Source organism: Glandiceps talaboti, chromosome 7 (genome assembly GCF_964340395.1).
Source record: "Glandiceps talaboti chromosome 7, keGlaTala1.1, whole genome shotgun sequence".
In the NCBI taxonomy this organism is placed as follows: Eukaryota; Metazoa; Hemichordata; class Enteropneusta; family Spengelidae; genus Glandiceps; species Glandiceps talaboti.
The window spans coordinates 17,296,421-17,321,663 of record NC_135555.1 but is presented as its reverse complement, the minus strand read 5'-3'; the positions used below and the strand labels follow the sequence as shown (position 1 = coordinate 17,321,663).

At 34.5% G+C, this 25,243-nt stretch overlaps 12 non-coding genes across 12 annotated transcripts; 5 read left to right on the top strand and 7 right to left on the bottom strand.

The window, feature by feature from the left end:
• Positions 1–4,210: 4,210 nt before the first annotated feature.
• On the bottom strand, positions 4,211–4,282 carry Trnac-gca (transfer RNA cysteine (anticodon GCA)). Its single transcript has one exon. It is a non-coding gene; the product is annotated as a tRNA-Cys (tRNA).
• An 821-nt stretch (positions 4,283–5,103) lies between these two features.
• Trnal-caa (transfer RNA leucine (anticodon CAA)) lies at positions 5,104–5,229 on the top strand. Its single transcript has 2 exons — positions 5,104–5,141; positions 5,184–5,229. It is a non-coding gene; the product is annotated as a tRNA-Leu (tRNA).
• Positions 5,230–10,162: 4,933 nt separating this feature from the next.
• On the bottom strand, positions 10,163–10,288 carry Trnal-caa (transfer RNA leucine (anticodon CAA)). Its single transcript has 2 exons — positions 10,251–10,288; positions 10,163–10,208 (listed from the first exon to the last, which is right to left on the bottom strand). It is a non-coding gene; the product is annotated as a tRNA-Leu (tRNA).
• Positions 10,289–11,109: 821 nt separating this feature from the next.
• On the top strand, positions 11,110–11,181 carry Trnac-gca (transfer RNA cysteine (anticodon GCA)). The gene has a single exon. It is a non-coding gene; the product is annotated as a tRNA-Cys (tRNA).
• A 3,161-nt stretch (positions 11,182–14,342) lies between these two features.
• Positions 14,343–14,468, bottom strand: Trnal-caa (transfer RNA leucine (anticodon CAA)). Its single transcript has 2 exons — positions 14,431–14,468; positions 14,343–14,388 (listed from the first exon to the last, which is right to left on the bottom strand). It is a non-coding gene; the product is annotated as a tRNA-Leu (tRNA).
• Positions 14,469–15,289: 821 nt separating this feature from the next.
• Positions 15,290–15,361, top strand: Trnac-gca (transfer RNA cysteine (anticodon GCA)). Its single transcript has one exon. It is a non-coding gene; the product is annotated as a tRNA-Cys (tRNA).
• A 3,160-nt stretch (positions 15,362–18,521) lies between these two features.
• On the bottom strand, positions 18,522–18,647 carry Trnal-caa (transfer RNA leucine (anticodon CAA)). The gene is made up of 2 exons: positions 18,610–18,647; positions 18,522–18,567 (listed from the first exon to the last, which is right to left on the bottom strand). It is a non-coding gene; the product is annotated as a tRNA-Leu (tRNA).
• Positions 18,648–19,474: 827 nt separating this feature from the next.
• Trnac-gca (transfer RNA cysteine (anticodon GCA)) lies at positions 19,475–19,546 on the top strand. Its single transcript has one exon. It is a non-coding gene; the product is annotated as a tRNA-Cys (tRNA).
• A 746-nt stretch (positions 19,547–20,292) lies between these two features.
• Positions 20,293–20,418, bottom strand: Trnal-caa (transfer RNA leucine (anticodon CAA)). The gene is made up of 2 exons: positions 20,381–20,418; positions 20,293–20,338 (listed from the first exon to the last, which is right to left on the bottom strand). It is a non-coding gene; the product is annotated as a tRNA-Leu (tRNA).
• A 1,274-nt stretch (positions 20,419–21,692) lies between these two features.
• Trnac-gca (transfer RNA cysteine (anticodon GCA)) lies at positions 21,693–21,764 on the bottom strand. The gene has a single exon. It is a non-coding gene; the product is annotated as a tRNA-Cys (tRNA).
• A 1,412-nt stretch (positions 21,765–23,176) lies between these two features.
• On the top strand, positions 23,177–23,302 carry Trnal-caa (transfer RNA leucine (anticodon CAA)). The gene is made up of 2 exons: positions 23,177–23,214; positions 23,257–23,302. It is a non-coding gene; the product is annotated as a tRNA-Leu (tRNA).
• Positions 23,303–24,308: 1,006 nt separating this feature from the next.
• Trnac-gca (transfer RNA cysteine (anticodon GCA)) lies at positions 24,309–24,380 on the bottom strand. Its single transcript has one exon. It is a non-coding gene; the product is annotated as a tRNA-Cys (tRNA).
• Positions 24,381–25,243: the final 863 nt, after the last annotated feature.

Genomic DNA, 25,243 nt, shown 5'->3' with positions numbered 1-25,243 from the left:
CCGCTCGGCCATCCTGACATCAAGATGGTAAGCTATCAAAAAGAAAGTTGCAATGGAGGTCTTTTGTTCAACCAATGAGCTATTTATTCTGTGCTAATATTTTTCACTGTGAGATTTACACTTTCGGAATTTTGTTCCTCATTGTACAATTCCCAATCCAAGATCGACTTCAGATTGATTGATATGATTGTGTAATATAATAGTGATTATCGGTGAAATTACTGAAAATATTAGAACTTTTGGTATTTACAGAGAAATGTGACATATTTCATCATTTTTCAATTTGTCTTAAAAGACAACACGAACAAACACTTTATCTTTTAACCATTCATATTGAAGATATTATGACGATTCCCAAAGTCTGTCATATTCTAAAGTCGTGGTCACGACGTAATTTGTCATATAAAGGAAAAGTTTTAATTGTTAATTCATTAATTACCTCTACTTTGTGATATCGTGCATCAGTAATACCCGTGCCGTCTGACTGTATACAAATGTTGAATAGTAATATTATCAACTTTTTTTGGAGTAATAGACACCATTATGTTAATTACAATGTTGTTACCGCCGACATTGAAAATGGCGGCCTCAAGCTGACCAATATCAATGACAAAGTCCAGGCATTACGCCTGAAATGGTTGACCAAATATTTTGATGAAAACTACAATCATAAGTTCAAACTCTTTTTAAATTACAATATCAATAAGTACCTGAATATTCCTATTGGTGGTGATATCTTCAGAATGATTATTCATCCTGGTGCATTACGTAACTGCTCTCCTTTTTATAAGGAACTTTTTCATGCATGGTCACGAGTCCTTATGCCAGTCAGAGCAGAACCAGTTTCATATGATGAAATTATCAGAGAACCTATATTTAAGAAGCCGTTCATTATTGGCCAGGATGAGTGTCCTCTTCCGCTATATCGCCAGTTCATTGAGGCTGATATTGTTCAGATTAAAGACATCCTCTATGAAGTAATACCTGGTTTCTTTCCTCCAAATGCTCTAGTTGAATTATGTTCCGAGTTTTCTGAAAATCGTACAAATAATGACATTGTCAATAAGTATAACATCATTTTAAATGCTATTCCCAAGAAGTGGCTAGAAATCTTAAAGAAGGAATTCAAAGAATGTAATGAAGTAGATCCAAATGTCTCTATATGTATAACTAATAGTAAAGATCAAAGAGTGTCTATCGAGTTACTGAAAGTAAAGAACCTTACAGCTATTGCTTGCAATCTAAGAAACTCTGTTCCCACCGGTATTCATCATTGGTCTTCCTTTTTTCCTGATGTTAACTTTACTCGTGTTTGGCCTAATATTTATTTTCGAATGAAAGAGAATTATTTAGGTGATTTAGACTATTTAATCTGTCATAATGCTGTTTTCACTAATGTCCGTCTTCATAAAATAGGCAGAGCAGCCAGTCCTATGTGTGAGTTCTGTACATTTTTTCCTGAAGATGTGTATCACCTTTTCGTTTGTTGTCAGTCTATTCAAAACTTGTGGGATTTTGTCTTCGAATTAATCTTTAGAATATTGAATATAAAAGGTATTAATGTAAGAAAAAAGTACTGTTAATATTATTTAATTATCTTGTTGCATCTGATAAATACCAACAGACACTAATTAACTTATTATTGTCTTTTGCCCGTTTTGTTATACACAATAGAAGACTGGTTTATAAAATGAGTGCACGTAAAATTAATATGATTTCCTTCTTTAAGTATAAATTAAAGCAGAAAGTTATTTTTGAATATAATAGAAGCAAGATAACAGATGATTTATTCCTTTTTGAAACTGTGTTTGCCCAAAATAATGTAATAATAACAATGCATGATATGGAATTCACGTTTAATTTGTAAATACTATACAAGTACATACCTGTTGTATTGAATTTCAATCAGTATCTTCATGTTTAGGCATATTGATCCTGATGCCTGAGTACTATGTAGTATACCATGTTAAACTGTAGTAACTAGTTTAGTTCACAATTGTATTATCTGTAAAGAATATTGAAATGTATACCTTTTTTAACAGGGCAAGCCAGTGGGCCTGTCCTTTTAATAAAAGAAAAAAAAAAAAAAAAAGCATTCGACTGCAGATCGAGAGGTCCCCGGTTCAAACCCGGGTGTCCCCTTATTTTGCGTACTTTTTAATGAAGGCCGATTCAGGTGACGCTTGAAGTTGGTCACATGATGAGAATTTGATGAACGTGACAGGGTCGGTTTGTATTGCATCGTATTGCTTTAATTATGTGTTGACGTTTGTTCACAAATGTTTGTCTTGTTCACCAAAATAATACGTCATGTAACTGTGCATCGTAAACATACAGATGTATGTTTGAGCCGTATTTTATTTTGTGTGTTTTATTTGCTGTCAATTAACATCACGTTTGTGTTTTGACCATACTTATGGGTATGGGTTTTTGTAAGAATATATCATACGTATACACCAACCGAATATTTCAACTTTTAAGATGTGAACACATTGGGACATATCTCAGTGGTAGAGCATTCCGAAAGGTCCCCGGTACGAACCCGGATGTTTCCTTATTTTGTGAAAATTCTACTGACGGAAATATTTAGATATCAAGATATTCTCAAGTTGGTTAATGGACACTTGGTGGCGCTGTGAAGTAAAGGTTGGTATATCAATTATGTCTTCATTTGCAGGTTCAAATTTTGGAACTAGTTTAATTTGTAAACCTATTTCTGAAGATCTGTAAAACATGGACGAATCTGAAATCAAATATTAACCGTTAAATACACTAGACGTCAAAAACTGAAATTTCAGTTTAATAAGTAGGACAACTATTTATTTTATTTTATTTTTGTTTTGTTTTTGTTTTATTTCGGTTATTTTTATTTTGAAACTTGTTAGAATAAATAATCTTTTTTCTTCATAATAAGTGAAAACGTAGGAGAAGCTAGAACCAAATAACACGTCATTGGACGTTCAACTCTAACTCTAAGTTTAACTCTAACTCCATTCGAACCAAGGACCTCTCGATCTGCAGTCGAATGTTTGTTTTTTCTTTTATTAAAAGATAATCCCAGTGGTTTGCCTTGTTAAAAGGGGAAATGCTCTACCACTGAGCTATATCCCCAGTTCGTTTCTGCAAGCTATTTATCGCATACGTTATCGTACCAACATGTGTCATTGGTCCGTCGTGGGTGACGTCACTGCGCCATGCCTGAAATGACTTGTATTTGACAAGTTAGTCACTGATTTAAGGTATATATTTTGTCTAATGCATTATTTATAAGTTTAGATGGTCAGTGCATGGGCAGTAATAATATCTTCAATATGAATGGTAAATACAAAGGAAAAAATTGAATGATTTCAGCCAATCATTTTATGATTTTTCACCAAATGAAATGTAGAACAATTTTATTTTGTCGAATTGCATAATTGTTGATATGTCGGTGATCGACAAAGCGGTAACAGATGTCAGGATGGCCGAGCGGTCTAAGGCCACTTCTGACATTACATTTTGAAAGCCTTACAAATAAAATTGGGAAAACATGCAACCGTTTTAAAAAAATGCTTTTGTATATAACAACGCTAGATCAAAGACAGCACCATAACACACAGAAGTCAAAATATTTCTCAACAAAGACTGATCATTTTCATTTTGAAACACAAATTATAGAGTTGAACGTCCAATTATGTGTGTTATTTGATTCTAGCGTCGCCTACCGTTTCACTTATTGAGATTTTTTTTATTCTAGCGAGTTTCAAAACAACGTTAACCGAAATAAAAACAAAACAAAAAACAAAACAAAAATAAAATAAAATAAAATAAGATAAAATAAATAGTTGGCCTACGCTTTAAACTAAAATTTCAGTTTTTGACGTCTAGTGTATTTAACTGTTAATATTTGATTTCAGATTCGTCCATGTTTTAAGCTTGCAGATCTTCAGAAATAGATTTACAAATTAAACTTGATGTATTTATGTTAATTATCATCAAATAAAACACACAAAATAAAATACGGCTCAAACATACATCTGTATGTTTACGATGCACAGTTGATGACGTATTATTTTGGTGAATAAGATAAACATGTGTGTACAAACGTCATCACATAATTAAAGCAACACGCTGTAATACAAACCGACCCTGTCACGTTTGTCAAATTCTCATCACGTGACCAACTTCAAACTACACCTGAATCGGCCTTCATTAAAAAGTACGCAAAATAAGGGGACACCCGGGTTTGAACCGGGGACCTCTCGATCTGCAGTCGAATGCTCTACCACTGAGCTATATCCCCATTCTGACTACATGTTTGATTACATTATACTCATAGGCGTTACCCACGTATGGTTTTTGTGTGACGTCATTACAACATGCCCTAACTCGCGGAATACTGTATTTGATCGCTTGATTTTCACCTCAAACTGGAATCGTTCACCAGAAGACTGTAAACTGTAAAGTTGTTCTAAACTTGTTTTATCCTTAGGTTATGTTACTTTTTCTGTCAATTATTTGTAATTTAAATGTTGAAATAGCACAGTCTCCAATATGAATGTTTCAGTTAAAATGCTTCGTTTTAATTTTAGTTCATTTTGATAGAACAAGTTTAAAACTTGCTTGTGTAACTTAACTGCATTTATTTTTTTGCAGTGCAAAACACCGGTCTTATGTACAAGTGAGAAAATAATAAAAAAATCATACAAAAATTTAGTTTACTGAGAGAACGAAATACGATTTTCTATTTCGTTCCATGCACCCAACAATTGTCGGGATTGCACAAAATCTCGTTTCAGCAATTTCAGTAATACTGACTGTTATCTTTAACGGTCACAGCAACACAAAGATGAGCTTTAAAAAAATACTAACGAAACAAACATGTCACAGGTGGAAACTATTTCTCCGATGACTGGATTGGGAAGAGTAAATGAACTTATTTGAAACGAAAAACGAAGTTCAAAATGTATAAATGTCCAGTTACCGTACGAGTCGTTATGAGTTGATGTGAAAATGAAAATATGAAAGATAGAAACTTATGTGTAACTATTATCCAAATCAAGTAGTTTGCTCAGCGATTATAAAACTTAAATTTTATTTTTTTGTTCTCGAACAATATAAGATGTCAGGATGGCCGAGCGGTCTAAGGCGCCAGACTCAAGGTACTACAGGACCTTGCACTTCTGAAGTGTTCGTTGAGGGTGTTCTGGTCTCCGAATGGAGGCGTGGGTTCGAATCCCACTTCTGACATTCCTTTTGTTTAAACTTCAAAAGCCCGGCCCTTCAATTCTTTTTGCTTACCGAGAGATTATGTTACGTCACAGACTTGCTTTGTCTATGGCTATGGTGATATCTGTCTCTGGACAACTTTCTCAACAAAAACACCACACAGAAAATTTTGTTAGCACAAACCATGATTTCATATTTTCAAGATATTGCATCAGATAGCGGATGGAAATACCATTCCGTAGACTGAACAGGATATTAACGACGTTTTGGCTAAAAAGTGCACATTGACTGAGTTCAAAATACATGTACATATAAATGCACTCCTGTGTAACTTTGCAACATAAATACCGAAGAACACACTGCCGTCACGTGACACGATATTATCGACTTTCAAAGAAACCCAAAAGTAAGGGGACACCCGGGTTCGAACTGGGGACCTCTCGGTCTGCAGTCGAATGGTTTGCTAATTGTGGCATATGTCATCATTGTAACAGGAGTCAGTCACGTATTGGATATTGGTCGTTAATGGGTGACGTCATCATGTCTTAGTTTGACTTCTGCATTTGAAAAGTTAATCATGTCATACATTTAGACTGGTTTGACTTTTTAAAAATATACTATTTTCTCTCTTCAATTATTTGTTAAATCAATTACTTGATGACGTCATAATATCTTCAATATGAATGGTTAAAAGATAAAGTTTTTGTTCGTGTTGTCTTTTAAGACAAATTGAAAAAAAACAGTGATGAAATCTGTCACATTTCTCTGTAAATACCAAAAGTTCTAATATTTTCAGTAATTTCACCGATAATCACTATTATATTACACAATCATATCAATCAATCTGAAGTCGATCTTAGATTGGGAATTGTACAATGAGGAACAAAATTCCGAAAGTGTAAATCTCACAGTGAAAAATATTAGCACAAAATAAATAGCTCATTGGTTGAACAAAAGACTTCCATTGCAACTTTCTTTTTGATAGCTTACCATCTTGATGTCAGGATGGCCGAGCGGTCTAAGGCGCCAGACTCGAGGTACTACAGGACCTTGCACTTATGAAGTGCTAGTTGTAAGTTGAGGGTATTCTTGTCTCCAAAGTCCCCACTTCTGACATTATTGCATTAAAATGGAAATCGAATAGTTTCTTTTCCTATTCCAAAAGCTACATTTTGAAAGTCACGTGATCGATTCGGCCCGCCATAGAAAGCGTTCAAAATTACAACTTTGATTACATCCAATTCAGCATTTTTGTAATTGCGTCATCATATTATGACGTCACTGTCACGCACAACACTTAACTTAAAACTGAAATATTCGTCACTGAAAGCGTACAAAGAACTATTTAATCACTTTAATTATATAAGGGGATAATTAACTTATTATTGTCTTTTGCCCGTTTTGTTATACACAATAGAAGACTGGTTTATAAAATGAGTGCACGTAAAATTAATATGATTTCCTTCTTTAAGTATAAATTAAAGCAGAAAGTTATTTTTGAATATAATAGAAGCAAGATAACAGATGATTTATTCCTTTTTGAAACTGTGTTTGCCCAAAATAATGTAATAATAACAATGCATGATATGGAATTCACGTTTAATTTGTAAATACTATACAAGTACATACCTGTTGTATTGAATTTCAATCAGTATCTTCATGTTTAGGCATATTGATCCTGATGCCTGAGTACTATGTAGTATACCATGTTAAACTGTAGTAACTAGTTTAGTTCACAATTGTATTATCTGTAAAGAATATTGAAATGTATACCTTTTTTAACAGGGCAAGCCAGTGCCTGTCCTTTTAATAAAAGAAAAAAAAAAAAAAAAAAAGCATTCGACTGCAGATCGAGAGGTCCCCGGTTCAAACCCGGGTGTCCCCTTATTTTGCGTACTTTTTAATGAAGGCCGATTCAGGTGACGCTTGAAATGTATACCTTTGGACGTTCAACTCTAACTCTAACTTTAACTCTAACTCCATTCGAACCAAGGACCTCTCGATCTGCAGTCGAATGTTTGTTTTTTCTTTTATTAAAAGATAATCCCAGTGGTTTGCCTTGTTAAAAGGGGAAATGCTCTACCACTGAGCTATATCCCCAGTTCGTTTCTGCAAGCTATTTATCGCATACGTTATCGTACCAACATGTGTCATTGGTCCGTCGTGGGTGACGTCACTGCGCCATGCCTGAAATGACTTGTATTTGACAAGTTAGTCACTGATTTAAGGTATATATTTTGTCTAATGCATTATTTATAAGTTTAGATGGTCAGTGCATGCGCAGTAATAATATCTTCAATATGAATGGTAAATACAAAGGAAAAAATTGAATGATTTCAGCCAATCATTTTATGATTTTTCACCAAATGAAATGTAGAACAATTTTATTTTGTCGAATTGCATAATTGTTGATATGTCGGTGATCGACAAAGCGGTAACAGATGTCAGGATGGCCGAGCGGTCTAAGGCCACTTCTGACATTACATTTTGAAAGCCTTACAAATAAAATTGGGAAAACATGCAACCGTTTAAAAAAAATGCTTTTGTATATAACAACGCTAGATCAAAGACAGCACCATAACACACAGAAGTCAAAATATTTCTCAACAAAGACTGATCATTTTCATTTTGAAACACAAATTATAGAGTTGAACGTCCAATGATGTGTGTTATTTGATTCTAGCGTCGCCTACCGTTTCACTTATTGAGATTTTTTTTATTCTAGCGAGTTTCAAAACAACGTTAACCGAAATAAAAACAAAACAAAAAACAAAACAAAAATAAAATAAAATAAGATAAAATAAATAGTTGGCCTACGCTTTAAACTAAAATTTCAGTTTTTGACGTCTAGTGTATTTAACTGTTAATATTTGATTTCAGATTCGTCCATGTTTTAAGCTTGCAGATCTTCAGAAATAGATTTACAAATTAAACTTGATGTATTTATGTTAATTATCATCAAATAAAACACACAAAATAAAATACGGCTCAAACATACATCTGTATGTTTACGATGCACAGTTGATGACGTATTAATTTGGTGAATAAGATAAACATGTGTGTACAAACGTCATCACATAATTAAAGCAACACGCTGTAATACAAACCGACCCTGTCACCTCGATCTGCAGTCGAATGCTTTTTTTTTTTTTTTTTTCTTTTATTAAAAGGACAGGCCCACTGGCTTGCCCTGTTAAAAAAGGTATACATTTCAATATTCTTTACAGATAATACAATTGTGAACTAAACTAGTTACTACAGTTTAACATGGTATACTACATAGTACTCAGGCATCAGGATCAATATGCCTAAACATGAAGATACTGATTGAAATTCAATACAACAGGTATGTACTTGTATAGTATTTACAAATTAAACGTGAATTCCATATCATGCATTGTTATTATTACATTATTTTGGGCAAACACAGTTTCAAAAAGGAATAAATCATCTGTTATCTTGCTTCTATTATATTCAAAAATAACTTTCTGCTTTAATTTATACTTAAAGAAGGAAATCATATTAATTTTACGTGCACTCATTTTATAAACCAGTCTTCTATTGTGTATAACAAAACGGGCAAAAGACAATAATAAGTTAATTATCCCCTTATATAATTAAAGTGATTAAATAGTTCTTTGTACGCTTTCAGTGACGAATATTTCAGTTTTAAGTTAAGTGTTGTGCGTGACAGTGACGTCATAATATGATGACGCAATTACAAAAATGCTGAATTGGATGTAATCAAAGTTGTAATTTTGAACGCTTTCTATGGCGGGCCGAATCGATCACGTGACTTTCAAAATGTAGCTTTTGGAATAGGAAAAGAAACTATTCGATTTCCATTTTAATGCAATAATGTCAGAAGTGGGGACTTTGGAGACAAGAATACCCTCAACTTACAACTAGCACTTCATAAGTGCAAGGTCCTGTAGTACCTCGAGTCTGGCGCCTTAGACCGCTCGGCCATCCTGACATCAAGATGGTAAGCTATCAAAAAGAAAGTTGCAATGGAAGTCTTTTGTTCAACCAATGAGCTATTTATTTTGTGCTAATATTTTTCACTGTGAGATTTACACTTTCGGAATTTTGTTCCTCATTGTACAATTCCCAATCTAAGATCGACTTCAGATTGATTGATATGATTGTGTAATATAATAGTGATTATCGGTGAAATTACTGAAAATATTAGAACTTTTGGTATTTACAGAGAAATGTGACAGATTTCATCACTGTTTTTTTTCAATTTGTCTTAAAAGACAACACGAACAAAAACTTTATCTTTTAACCATTCATATTGAAGATATTATGACGTCATCAAGTAATTGATTTAACAAATAATTGAAGAGAGAAAATAGTATATTTTTAAAAAGTCAAACCAGTCTAAATGTATGACATGATTAACTTTTCAAATGCAGAAGTCAAACTAAGACATGATGACGTCACCCATTAACGACCAATATCCAATACGTGACTGACTCCTGTTACAATGATGACATATGCCACAATTAGCAAACCATTCGACTGCAGACCGAGAGGTCCCCAGTTCGAACCCGGGTGTCCCCTTACTTTTGGGTTTCTTTGAAAGTCGATAATATCGTGTCACGTGACGGCAGTGTGTTCTTCGGTATTTATGTTGCAAAGTTACACAGGAGTGCATTTATATGTACATGTATTTTGAACTCAGTCAATGTGCACTTTTTAGCCAAAACGTCGTTAATATCCTGTTCAGTCTACGGAATGGTATTTCCATCCGCTATCTGATGCAATATCTTGAAAATATGAAATCATGGTTTGTGCTAACAAAATTTTCTGTGTGGTGTTTTTGTTGAGAAAGTTGTCCAGAGACAGATATCACCATAGCCATAGACAAAGCAAGTCTGTGACGTAACATAATCTCTCGGTAAGCAAAAAGAATTGAAGGGCCGGGCTTTTGAAGTTTAAACAAAAGGAATGTCAGAAGTGGGATTCGAACCCACGCCTCCATTCGGAGACCAGAACACCCTCAACGAACACTTCAGAAGTGCAAGGTCCTGTAGTACCTTGAGTCTGGCGCCTTAGACCGCTCGGCCATCCTGACATCTTATATTGTTCGAGAACAAAAAAATAAAATTTAAGTTTTATAATCGCTGAGCAAACTACTTGATTTGGATAATAGTTACACATAAGTTTCTATCTTTCATATTTTCATTTTCACATCAACTCATAACGACTCGTACGGTAACTGGACATTTATACATTTTGAACTTCGTTTTTCGTTTCAAATAAGTTCATTTACTCTTCCCAATCCAGTCATCGGAGAAATAGTTTCCACCTGTGACATGTTTGTTTCGTTAGTATTTTTTTTAAAGCTCATCTTTGTGTTGCTGTGACCGTTAAAGATAACAGTCAGTATTACTGAAATTGCTGAAACGAGATTTTGTGCAATCCCGACAATTGTTGGGTGCATGGAACGAAATAGAAAATCGTATTTCGTTCTCTCAGTAAACTAAATTTTTGTATGATTTTTTATTATTTTCTCACTTGTACATAAGACCGGTGTTTTGCACTGCAAAAAAATAAATGCAGTTAAGTTACACAAGCAAGTTTTAAACTTGTTCTATCAAAATGAACTAAAATTAAAACGAAGCATTTTAACTGAAACATTCATATTGGAGACTGTGCTATTTCAACATTTAAATTACAAATAATTGACAGAAAAAGTAACATAACCTAAGGATAAAACAAGTTTAGAACAACTTTACAGTTTACAGTCTTCTGGTGAACGATTCCAGTTTGAGGTGAAAATCAAGCGATCAAATACAGTATTCCGCGAGTTAGGGCATGTTGTAATGACGTCACACAAAAACCATACGTGGGTAACGCCTATGAGTATAATGTAATCAAACATGTAGTCAGAATGGGGATATAGCTCAGTGGTAGAGCATTCGACTGCAGATCGAGAGGTCCCCGGTTCAAACCCGGGTGTCCCCTTATTTTGCGTACATAATGAAGGCCGATTTAGGTGTAGTTTGAAGTTGGTCACGTGAATGAGAATTTGACAAACGTGACAGGGTCGGTTTGTATTACAGCGTGTTGCTTTAATTATGTGATGACGTTTGTACACACATGTTTATCTTATTCACCAAATTAATACGTCATCAACTGTGCATCGTAAACATACAGATGTATGTTTGAGCCGTATTTTATTTTGTGTGTTTTATTTGATGATAATTAACATAAATACATCAAGTTTAATTTGTAAATCTATTTCTGAAGATCTGCAAGCTTAAAACATGGACGAATCTGAAATCAAATATTAACAGTTAAATACACTAGACGTCAAAAACTGAAATTTTAGTTTAAAGAGTAGGCCAACTATTTATTTTATCTTATTTTATTTTATTTTTGTTTTGTTTTTATTTCGGTTAACGTTGTTTTGAAACTCGCTAGAATAAAAAAAATCTCAATAAGTGAAACGGTAGGCGACGCTAGAATCAAATAACACACATCATTGGACGTTCAACTCTATAATTTGTGTTTCAAAATGAAAATGATCAGTCTTTGTTGAGAAATATTTTGACTTCTGTGTGTTATGGTGCTGTCTTTGATCTAGCGTTGTTATATACAAAAGCATTTTTTTTAAACGGTTGCATGTTTTCCCAATTTTATTTGTAAGGCTTTCAAAATGTAATGTCAGAAGTGGCCTTAGACCGCTCGGCCATCCTGACATCTGTTACCGCTTTGTCGATCACCGACATATCAACAATTATGCAATTCGACAAAATAAAATTGTTCTACATTTCATTTGGTGAAAAATCATAAAATGATTGGCTGAAATCATTCAATTTTTCCTTTGTATTTACCATTCATATTGAAGATATTATTACTGCGCATGCACTGACCATCTAAACTTATAAATAATGCATTAGACAAAATATATACCTTAAATCAGTGACTAACTTGTCAAATACAAGTCATTTCAGGCATGGCGCAGTGACGTCACCCACGACGGACCAATGACACATGTTGGTACGATAACGTATGCGATAAATAGCTTGCAGAAACGAACTGGGGATATAGCTCAGTGGTAGAGCATTTCCCCTTTTAACAAGGCAAACCACTGGGATTATCTTTTAATAAAAGAAAAAACAAACATTCGACTGCAGATCGAGAGGTCCTTGGTTCGAATGGAGTTAGAGTTAAAGTTAGAGTTAGAGTTGAACGTCCAAAGGTATACATTTCAAGCGTCACCTGAATCGGCCTTCATTAAAAAGTACGCAAAATAAGGGGACACCCGGGTTTGAACCGGGGACCTCTCGATCTGCAGTCGAATGCTTTTTTTTTTTTTTTTTTTTCTTTTATTAAAAGGACAGGCCCACTGGCTTGCCCTGTTAAAAAGGGTATACATTTCAATATTCTTTACAGATAATACAATTGTGAACTAAACTAGTTACTACAGTTTAACATGGTATACTACATAGTACTCAGGCATCAGGATCAATATGCCTAAACATGAAGATACTGATTGAAATTCAATACAACAGGTATGTACTTGTATAGTATTTACAAATTAAACGTGAATTCCATATCATGCATTGTTATTATTACATTATTTTGGGCAAACACAGTTTCAAAAAGGAATAAATCATCTGTTATCTTGCTTCTATTATATTCAAAAATAACTTTCTGCTTTAATTTATACTTAAAGAAGGAAATCATATTAATTTTACGTGCACTCATTTTATAAACCAGTCTTCTATTGTGTATAACAAAACGGGCAAAAGACAATAATAAGTTAATTATCCCCTTATATAATTAAAGTGATTAAATAGTTCTTTGTACGCTTTCAGTGACGAATATTTCAGTTTTAAGTTAAGTGTTGTGCGTGACAGTGACGTCATAATATGATGACGCAATTACAAAAATGCTGAATTGGATGTAATCAAAGTTGTAATTTTGAACGCTTTCTATGGCGGGCCGAATCGATCACGTGACTTTCAAAATGTAGCTTTTGGAATAGGAAAAGAAACTATTCGATTTCCATTTTAATGCAATAATGTCAGAAGTGGGGACTTTGGAGACAAGAATACCCTCAACTTACAACTAGCACTTCATAAGTGCAAGGTCCTGTAGTACCTCGAGTCTGGCGCCTTAGACCGCTCGGCCATCCTGACATCAAGATGGTAAGCTATCAAAAAGAAAGTTGCAATGGAAGTCTTTTGTTCAACCAATGAGCTATTTATTTTGTGCTAATATTTTTCACTGTGAGATTTACACTTTCGGAATTTTGTTCCTCATTGTACAATTCCCAATCTAAGATCGACTTCAGATTGATTGATATGATTGTGTAATATAATAGTGATTATCGGTGAAATTACTGAAAATATTAGAACTTTTGGTATTTACAGAGAAATGTGACAGATTTCATCACTGTTTTTTTTCAATTTGTCTTAAAAGACAACACGAACAAAAACTTTATCTTTTAACCATTCATATTGAAGATATTATGACGTCATCAAGTAATTGATTTAACAAATAATTGAAGAGAGAAAATAGTATATTTTTAAAAAGTCAAACCAGTCTAAATGTATGACATGATTAACTTTTCAAATGCAGAAGTCAAACTAAGACATGATGACGTCACCCATTAACGACCAATATCCAATACGTGACTGACTCCTGTTACAATGATGACATATGCCACAATTAGCAAACCATTCGACTGCAGACCGAGAGGTCCCCAGTTCGAACCCGGGTGTCCCCTTACTTTTGGGTTTCTTTGAAAGTCGATAATATCGTGTCACGTGACGGCAGTGTGTTCTTCGGTATTTATGTTGCAAAGTTACACAGGAGTGCATTTATATGTACATGTATTTTGAACTCAGTCAATGTGCACTTTTTAGCCAAAACGTCGTTAATATCCTGTTCAGTCTACGGAATGGTATTTCCATCCGCTATCTGATGCAATATCTTGAAAATATGAAATCATGGTTTGTGCTAACAAAATTTTCTGTGTGGTGTTTTTGTTGAGAAAGTTGTCCAGAGACAGATATCACCATAGCCATAGACAAAGCAAGTCTGTGACGTAACATAATCTCTCGGTAAGCAAAAAGAATTGAAGGGCCGGGCTTTTGAAGTTTAAACAAAAGGAATGTCAGAAGTGGGATTCGAACCCACGCCTCCATTCGGAGACCAGAACACCCTCAACGAACACTTCAGAAGTGCAAGGTCCTGTAGTACCTTGAGTCTGGCGCCTTAGACCGCTCGGCCATCCTGACATCTTATATTGTTCGAGAACAAAAAAATAAAATTTAAGTTTTATAATCGCTGAGCAAACTACTTGATTTGGATAATAGTTACACATAAGTTTCTATCTTTCATATTTTCATTTTCACATCAACTCATAACGACTCGTACGGTAACTGGACATTTATACATTTTGAACTTCGTTTTTCGTTTCAAATAAGTTCATTTACTCTTCCCAATCCAGTCATCGGAGAAATAGTTTCCACCTGTGACATGTTTGTTTCGTTAGTATTTTTTTAAAGCTCATCTTTGTGTTGCTGTGACCGTTAAAGATAACAGTCAGTATTACTGAAATTGCTGAAACGAGATTTTGTGCAATCCCGACAATTGTTGGGTGCATGGAACGAAATAGAAAATCGTATTTCGTTCTCTCAGTAAACTAAATTTTTGTATGATTTTTTTATTATTTTCTCACTTGTACATAAGACCGGTGTTTTGCACTGCAAAAAAATAAATGCAGTTAAGTTACACAAGCAAGTTTTAAACTTGTTCTATCAAAATGAACTGAAATTAAAACGAAGCATTTTAACTGAAACATTCATATTGGAGACTGTGCTATTTCAACATTTAAATTACAAATAATTGACAGAAAAAGTAACATAACCTAAGGATAAAACAAGTTTAGAACAACTTTACAGTTTACAGTCTTCTGGTGAACGATTCCAGTTTGAGGTGAAAATCAAGCGATCAAATACAGTATTCCGCGAGTTAGGGCATGTTGTAATGACGTCACACAAAAACCATACGTGGGTAACGCCTATGAGTATAATGTAATCAAACATGTAGTCAGAATGGGGATATAGCTCAGTGGTAGAGCATTCGACTGCAGATCGAGAGGTCCCCGGTTCAAACCCGGGTGTCCCCTTATTTTGCGTACATAATGAAGGCCGATTTAGGTGTAGTTTGAAGTTGGTCACGTGATGAGAATTTGACAAACGTGACAGGGTCGGTTTGTATTACAGCGTGTTGCTTTAATTATGTGATGACGTTTGTACACACATGTTTATCTTATTCACCAAATTAATACGTCATCAACTGTGCATCGTAAACATACAGATGTATGTTTGAGCCGTATTTTATTTTGTGTGTTTTATTTGATGATAATTAACATAAATACATCAAGTTTAATTTGTAAATCTATTTCTGAAGATCTGCAAGCTTAAAACATGGACGAATCTGAAATCAAATATTAACAGTTAAATACACTAGACGTCAAAAACTGAAATTTTAGTTTAAAGAGTAGGCCAACTATTTATTTTATCTTATTTTATTTTATTTTTGTTTTGTTTTTTGTTTTGTTTTTATTTCGGTTAACGTTGTTTTGAAACTCGCTAGAATAAAAAAAATCTCAATAAGTGAAACGGTAGGCGACGCTAGAATCAAATAACACACATCATTGGACGTTCAACTCTATAATTTGTGTTTCAAAATGAAAATGATCAGTCTTTGTTGAGAAATATTTTGACTTCTGTGTGTTATGGTGCTGTCTTTGATCTAGCGTTGTTATATACAAAAGCATTTTTTTTAAACGGTTGCATGTTTTCCCAATTTTATTTGTAAGGCTTTCAAAATGTAATGTCAGAAGTGGCCTTAGACCGCTCGGCCATCCTGACATCTGTTACCGCTTTGTCGATCACCGACATATCAACAATTATGCAATTCGACAAAATAAAATTGTTCTACATTTCATTTGGTGAAAAATCATAAAATGATTGGCTGAAATCATTCAATTTTTTCCTTTGTATTTACCATTCATATTGAAGATATTATTACTGCGCATGCACTGACCATCTAAACTTATAAATAATGCATTAGACAAAATATATACCTTAAATCAGTGACTAACTTGTCAAATACAAGTCATTTCAGGCATGGCGCAGTGACGTCACCCACGACGGACCAATGACACATGTTGGTACGATAACGTATGCGATAAATAGCTTGCAGAAACGAACTGGGGATATAGCTCAGTGGTAGAGCATTTCCCCTTTTAACAAGGCAAACCACTGGGATTATCTTTTAATAAAAGAAAAAACAAACATTCGACTGCAGATCGAGAGGTCCTTGGTTCGAATGGAGTTAGAGTTAAACTTAGAGTTAGAGTTGAACGTCCAAAGGTATACATTTCAAGCGTCACCTGAATCGGCCTTCATTAAAAAGTACGCAAAATAAGGGGACACCCGGGTTTGAACCGGGGACCTCTCGATCTGCAGTCGAATGCTTTTTTTCTTTTTTTTTTCTTTTATTAAAAGGACAGGCCCACTGGCTTGCCCTGTTAAAAAAGGTATACATTTCAATATTCTTTACAGATAATACAATTGTGAACTAAACTAGTTACTACAGTTTAACATGGTATACTACATAGTACTCAGGCATCAGGATCAATATGCCTAAACATGAAGATACTGATTGAAATTCAATACAACAGGTATGTACTTGTATAGTATTTACAAATTAAACGTGAATTCCATATCATGCATTGTTATTATTACATTATTTTGGGCAAACACAGTTTCAAAAAGGAATAAATCATCTGTTATCTTGCTTCTATTATATTCAAAAATAACTTTCTGCTTTAATTTATACTTAAAGAAGGAAATCATATTAATTTTACGTGCACTCATTTTATAAACCAGTCTTCTATTGTGTATAACAAAACGGGCAAAAGACAATAATAAGTTAATTATCCCCTTATATAATTAAAGTGATTAAATAGTTCTTTGTACGCTTTCAGTGACGAATATTTCAGTTTTAAGTTAAGTGTTGTGCGTGACAGTGACGTCATAATATGATGACGCAATTACAAAAATGCTGAATTGGATGTAATCAAAGTTGTAATTTTGAACGCTTTCTATGGCGGGCCGAATCGATCACGTGACTTTCAAAATGTAGCTTTTGGAATAGGAAAAGAAACTATTCGATTTCCATTTTAATGCAATAATGTCAGAAGTGGGGACTTTGGAGACAAGAATACCCTCAACTTACAACTAGCACTTCATAAGTGCAAGGTCCTGTAGTACCTCGAGTCTGGCGCCTTAGACCGCTCGGCCATCCTGACATCAAGATGGTAAGCTATCAAAAAGAAAGTTGCAATGGAAGTCTTTTGTTCAACCAATGAGCTATTTATTTTGTGCTAATATTTTTCACTGTGAGATTTACACTTTCGGAATTTTGTTCCTCATTGTACAATTCCCAATCTAAGATCGACTTCAGATTGATTGATATGATTGTGTAATATAATAGTGATTATCGGTGAAATTACTGAAAATATTAGAACTTTTGGTATTTACAGAGAAATGTGACAGATTTCATCACTGTTTTTTTTCAATTTGTCTTAAAAGACAACACGAACAAAAACTTTATCTTTTAACCATTCATATTGAAGATATTATGACGTCATCAAGTAATTGATTTAACAAATAATTGAAGAGAGAAAATAGTATATTTTTAAAAAGTCAAACCAGTCTAAATGTATGACATGATTAACTTTTCAAATGCAGAAGTCAAACTAAGACATGATGACGTCACCAATATCCAATACGTGACTGACTCCTGTTACAATGATGACATATGCCACAATTAGCAAACCATTCGACTGCAGACCGAGAGGTCCCCAGTTCGAACCCGGGTGTCCCCTTACTTTTGGGTTTCTTTGAAAGTCGATAATATCGTGTCACGTGACGGCAGTGTGTTCTTCGGTATTTATGTTGCAAAGTTACACAGGAGTGCATTTATATGTACATGTATTTTGAACTCAGTCAATGTGCACTTTTTAGCCAAAACGTCGTTAATATCCTGTTCAGTCTACGGAATGGTATTTCCATCCGCTATCTGATGCAATATCTTGAAAATATGAAATCATGGTTTGTGCTAACAAAATTTTCTGTGTGGTGTTTTTGTTGAGAAAGTTGTCCAGAGACAGATATCACCATAGCCATAGACAAAGCAAGTCTGTGACGTAACATAATCTCTCGGTAAGCAAAAAGAATTGAAGGGCCGGGCTTTTGAAGTTTAAACAAAAGGAATGTCAGAAGTGGGATTCGAACCCACGCCTCCATTCGGAGACCAGAACACCCTCAACGAACACTTCAGAAGTGCAAGGTCCTGTAGTACCTTGAGTCTGGCGCCTTAGACCGCTCGGCCATCCTGACATCTTATATTGTTCGAGAACAAAAAAATAAAATTTAAGTTTTATAATCGCTGAGCAAACTACTTGATTTGGATAATAGTTACACATAAGTTTCTATCTTTCATATTTTCATTTTCACATCAACTCATAACGACTCGTACGGTAACTGGACATTTATACATTTTGAACTTCGTTTTTCGTTTCAAATAAGTTCATTTACTCTTCCCAATCCAGTCATCGGAGAAATAGTTTCCACCTGTGACATGTTTGTTTCGTTAGTATTTTTTTTAAAGCTCATCTTTGTGTTGCTGTGACCGTTAAAGATAACAGTCAGTATTACTGAAATTGCTGAAACGAGATTTTGTGCAATCCCGACAATTGTTGGGTGCATGGAACGAAATAGAAAATCGTATTTCGTTCTCTCAGTAAACTAAATTTTTGTATGATTTTTTTATTATTTTCTCACTTGTACATAAGACCGGTGTTTTGCACTGCAAAAAAATAAATGCAGTTAAGTTACACAAGCAAGTTTTAAACTTGTTCTATCAAAATGAACTAAAATTAAAACGAAGCATTTTAACTGAAACATTCATATTGGAGACTGTGCTATTTCAACATTTAAATTACAAATAATTGACAGAAAAAGTAACATAACCTAAGGATAAAACAAGTTTAGAACAACTTTACAGTTTACAGTCTTCTGGTGAACGATTCCAGTTTGAGGTGAAAATCAAGCGATCAAATACAGTATTCCGCGAGTTAGGGCATGTTGTAATGACGTCACACAAAAACCATACGTGGGTAACGCCTATGAGTATAATGTAATTAAACATGTCATGTAGTCAGAATGGGGATATAGCTCAGTGGTAGAGCATTCGACTGCAGATCGAGAGGTCCCCGGTTCAAACCCGGGTGTCCCCTTATTTTGCGTACATTTTAACGAAGGCCGATTTAGGTGTAGCTTGAAGTTGGTCACGTGATGAGAATTTGACAAACATGACAGGGTCGGTTTGTATTACAGCGTGTTGCTTTAATTATGTGATGACGTTTGTACACACATGTTTATCTTATTCACCAAATTAATACGTCATCAACTGTGCATCGTAAACATACAGATGTATGTTTGAGCCGTATTTTATTTTGTGTGTTTTATTCGATGATAATTAACATCAATACATCAAGTTTAATTTGTAAATCTATTTCTGAAGATCTGCAAGCTTAAAACATGGACAAATCTGAAATCAAATATTAACCGTTAAATACACTAGACGTCAAAAACTGAAATTTTAGTTTAAAGAGTAGGCCAACTATTTATTTTATCTTATTTTATTTTATTTTTGTTTTGTTTTTTTTCCCTTTTGTTTTGTTTTTATTTCGGTTAACGTTGTTTTGAAACTCGCTAGAATAAAAAAAATCTCAATAAGTGAAAAAGTAGGCGAAACTAGAACCAAATAACACGTCATTGGACGTTCAACTCTATAATTTGTGATTCAAAATGAAAATGATCAGTTTTTGTTGAGAAGTATTTTGACTTTTAGTTTTGTGTGTTATGGTGCTGTTTTTGATCTAGCGTTGTTTGTTATACACAAAAGCATTTTTTTTTTAAAAAACGAACCAAAAATGTTGCATGTTTTCCCAATTTTGTTTGTAGGGCTTTCAAAACGTAATGTCAGAAGTGGGATTCGAACCCACGCCTCCATTCGGAGACCAGAACGCCCTCAACCAACACTTCAACAGTGCAAGGTCCTGTAGTACCTTGAGTCTGGCGCCTTAGACCGCTCGGCCATCCTGACATATGTTACCAATTTGTTGCTCACCGACATATTAACAATTAAAAAAATTATAAAATGATTGGCTGAAAGCATTCAATTTTTTCCTTTGTATTTACCATTCATATTGAAGATATTACTGCGCATGCACTGACCATCTAAACTTATAAATAATGCATTAGACAAAATATATACCTTAAATCAGTGACTAACTTGTCAAATACAAGTCAATTTCAGGCATGGCGCAGTGACGTCACCCACGACGGACCAATGACACATGTTGGTACGATAACGTATGCGATAAATAGCTTGCAGAAACGAACTGGGGATATAGCTCAGTGGTAGAGCATTTCCCTTTTCAACAAGGCAAACCATTGGGATTATCTTTTAATAAAAGAAAAAAGAGCACTCGACTGCATATCGAGAGGGCCCTGGTTCGAAGGGAGTTAGAGTTAAAGTTAGAGTTAGAGTTGAACGTCCAATGACATGTGATGTTATTTGGTTCTAGCTTCGCCTACGTTTTCACTTATTATGAAGAAAAAAGATTATTTATTCTAACAAGTTTCAAAATAAAAATAACCGAAATAAAAAGAAAACAAAACAAAAATAAAATAAAATAAATAGTTGTCCTACTTATTAAACTGAAATTTCAGTTTTTGACGTCTAGTGTATTTAACGGTTAATATTTGATTTCAGATTCGTCCATGTTTTACAGATCTTCAGATGTTTACAAATTAAACTAGTTCCAAAATTTGAACCTGCAAATGAAGACATAATTGATATACCAACCTTTACTTCACAGCGCCACCAAGTGTCCATTAACCAACTTGAGAATATCTTGATATCTAAATATTTCCGTCAGTAGAATTTTCACAAAATAAGGAAACATCCGGGTTCGAACCGGGGACCTTTCGGAATGCTCTACCACTGAGATATGTCCCAATGTGTTCACATCTTAAAAGTTGAAATATTCGGTTGGTGTATACGTATGATATATTCTTACAAAAACCCATACCCATAAGTATGGTCAAAACACAAACGTGATGTTAATTGACAGCAAATAAAACACACAAAATAAAATACGGCTCAAACATACATCTGTATGATTACGATGCACAGTTACATGACGTATTATTTTGGTGAACAAGACAAACATTTGTGTACAAACGTCAACAGTACACATAATTAAAGCAATACGCTGCAATACAAACCGACCCTGTCACGTTCATCAAATTCTCATCATGTGACCAACTTCAAGCGTCACCTGAATCGGCCTTCATTAAAAAGTACGCAAAATAAGGGGACACCCGGGTTTGAACCGGGGACCTCTCGATCTGCAGTCGAATGCTCTACCACTGAGCTATATCCCCATTCTGACTACCTGACTTAATTACATTATACTCATAGGAGATACCAAATGGGTTTTTGTGACGTCATTTCGACATGCCCCAATTCGTGGAATACTGTATTTGATCACTTGAATTTCAGCTCAAACAGGAACCGTTCACCAGAAGACTGCACATAACATATAATTAATGATGGTTTAAGCTGATTGTTGGCAAATTAAGGTTGATGCTGAGCACTTTTTATACAGCTAAATACAGTAGAATTGTGATCGTGTGCAGTTTTACATTTTTTAGACACTCATCTCAATACCTCAATGACAATCATATTGTATGTATGTAGATGTATTGTTTGACCCTTCCCCTGTCTTTTTAAAGTAATATGTTAACCAAATATGTCACTCTATAGGTAGCAGTGCTTTATCTTGGCTAATTACAACCAAAATAAATTCAAAGCGACAATGGCAATATTTTTGTTTGTTCCCGAAAATGGAGTGTGAAAGGCAGTTTAATCACCTTTGACAAAGTATCGCTGAATGGAAAAACTACCATGACCATATTAGTTACCAATGAGAGAGACAGAGACAGAGACAGAGACAGAGACAGAGACAGGCAGAGAGAGAGAGAGAGAGAGAGAGAGAGAGAGAGAGAGAGAGAGAGAGAGAGAGAGAGAGAGAGAGAGAGAGAGAGCGAGAGAGAGAGAGCGAGAGAGAGAGACATAGACAGAGACAGACAGAGACAGAGACAGAGACAGAGACAGAGACGGAGAGACAGAGAGAGAGAGAGGTATTGGAAAAGAAATGTCAATTAGCACTTCAATTTTCTAAATACATGACAGCGGCATATGTATATTTGAAAGTCTTGAACAATATGTGTCATTGCTTTTACATTTTGTGCCGGACCTGCTGAAAATTTTTAGAAAAAGTTCATGATCAAATTGATGTTGGTTCTCTCGATCTGCAGAATGCTTTTTTTCTTTTGTTAAAAGACAACCCTAATGGCTTGCCTTGTGAAAAAGTGAAATGCTCTACCACTGAGCTATATCCCCAGTTCGTTTCTGCAAGCTATTTATCGCATACGTTATCGTACCAACAGGTGTCATTGGTCCTTCATGGGTGACGTCATCATACCATGCCTGAATTTGACTTGTATTTGACAAGTTAGTCACTGATCTAAGGGATATATTGTGCCTATTGCATTACTTATAACTTTAGATGGTCAGTGCATGCGCAGTAATAATATCTTCAATATGAATGGTAAATAAAAGACAAAAATTCAATGCTTTCAGCCAATTATAATTTTTCACATCAAGAAATAACACCAAATTTTTATGTGTCTGTTAGATGTCTTAACTCTACCAATCGAATGAAATGTAGAACAATTTTATTTTGTCGAATTACATTGTTAATATGTCGTTGAGCGTCAAATTGGAAATAGATGTCAGGATGGCCGAGCGGTCTAAGGCGCCAGACTCAAGGTATTACACGACCTTGCACTGTTGAAGTGTTGGTTGAGGGCGTTCTGGTCTCCGAATGGAGGCGTGGGTTCGAATCCCACTTCTGACATTACGTTTTGAAAGCCTTACAAAAAAAATTGGGAAAACATGCAACCTTTTTGGTTCGTTTTTAAAAACAAGGCTATGTAACAACGCTAGATCAAAGACAACATACACAAAACTAAAAGTCAAAATACTTCTCAACAAAGACTGATCATTTTCATTTTGAATCACAAATTATAAAGTTGAACGTCCAATGACATGTGTTATTTGGTTCTAGCTTCTCCTACCTTTTCACGTATTATGAAGAAATGAGATTGTTTTATTGTAGCGAGTTTCAAAACAACGTTAACCGAAATAAAAACAAAACAAAAATAAAATAAAATAAAATAAATAGTTGGCCTACTTATTAAACTGAAATTTCAATTTTTGACGTCTAGTGTATTTTACGGTTAATATTTGATTTCAGATTCGTCCATGTTTTACAGATCTTCAGATGTTTACAAATTAAACTAGTTCCAAAATTTGAACCTGCAAATGAAGACATAATTGATATACCAACCTTTACTTCACAGCGCCACCACGTGTCCATTAACCAAATTGAGAATATCTTGATATCTAAATATTTCGTCAGTAGTTATTTCGTCAATAATTATTAAGGGGACATCCGGGTTCGAACCAGGGACATATCGGAATGCTCTACCACTGAGATATGTCCCAATGTGTTCACATCTTAAAAGTTGAAATATTCGGTTGATGTATACATATGATATATTCTTATAAAAACTCATACCCATAAGTATGGTCAAAACACAAACGTGATGTTAATTGACAGCAAATAAACAACACAAAATAAAATACGGCTCAAACATACATCTGTATGATTACGATGCATAGTTATATGACGTATTATTTTGGTGAACAAGACAAACATTTGTGTACAAACGTCAACACATAATTATATAAAGTAATACGCTGCAATACACAACCGACCCTGTCACGTTCGGCAAATTCTCAAAATGTGACCAACTTCAAGCTACACCTAAATCGGCCTTCATTAAAAAGTACGCAAAATAAGGGGACACCCGGGTTTGAACCGGGGACCTCTCGATCTGCAGTCGAATGCTCTACCACTGAGCTATATCCCCATTCTGACTACATGTTTAATTACATTATACTCATAGGCGTAATTACTATACCCACGTATGGTTTTTGTGTGACGTCATTACGACATGCCCCAACTCGTGGAATACTGTATTTGATCACTTGAATTTCAACTAAAACAGGAATCGTTCAACAGAAGACTGTAAACTGTAAAGTTATTCTTCTAAACTTGTGTTATCCTTAGGATATGTTACTTTTTCTGTCAATTATTTGCAATTAAATGTTGAAATAGCACAGTCTCCAATATGAATGTTTCAGTTAAAATGCTTCGTTTTAATTTTAGTTCATTTTGATAGAAGAAGTTTAAAATTTGTGTGCATAACTTAAACCGCATTTATTTTTTTGCAGTGCTTAAGACCACCGGTAGTAGTTTACCGAGAGAACAAAATACAATTTTCTATTTCGTCCCATGCACCCAGCAATTGTCGGGTTTGCACAAATTCTCGTTTCAGCAATTTCAGTAATACTGACTGTTACTAACGGTCACAACAACAGAAATGGGGATATAGCTCAGTGGTAGAAAAGAAAAGAAAACAAAAATAAAATAAAATAAATAGTTGTCCTACTTATTAAACTGAAATTTCAGTTTTTGACGTCTAGTGTATTTAACGGTTAATATTTGATTTCAGATTCGTCCATGTTTTACAGATCTTCAGATGTTTACAAATTAAACTAGTTCCAAAATTTGAACCTGCAAATGAAGACATAATTGATATACCAACCTTTACTTCACAGCGCCACCAAGTGTCCATTAACCAACTTGAGAATATCTTGATATCTAAATATTTCCGTCAGTAGAATTTTCACAAAATAAGGAAACATCCGGGTTCGAACCGGGGACCTTTCG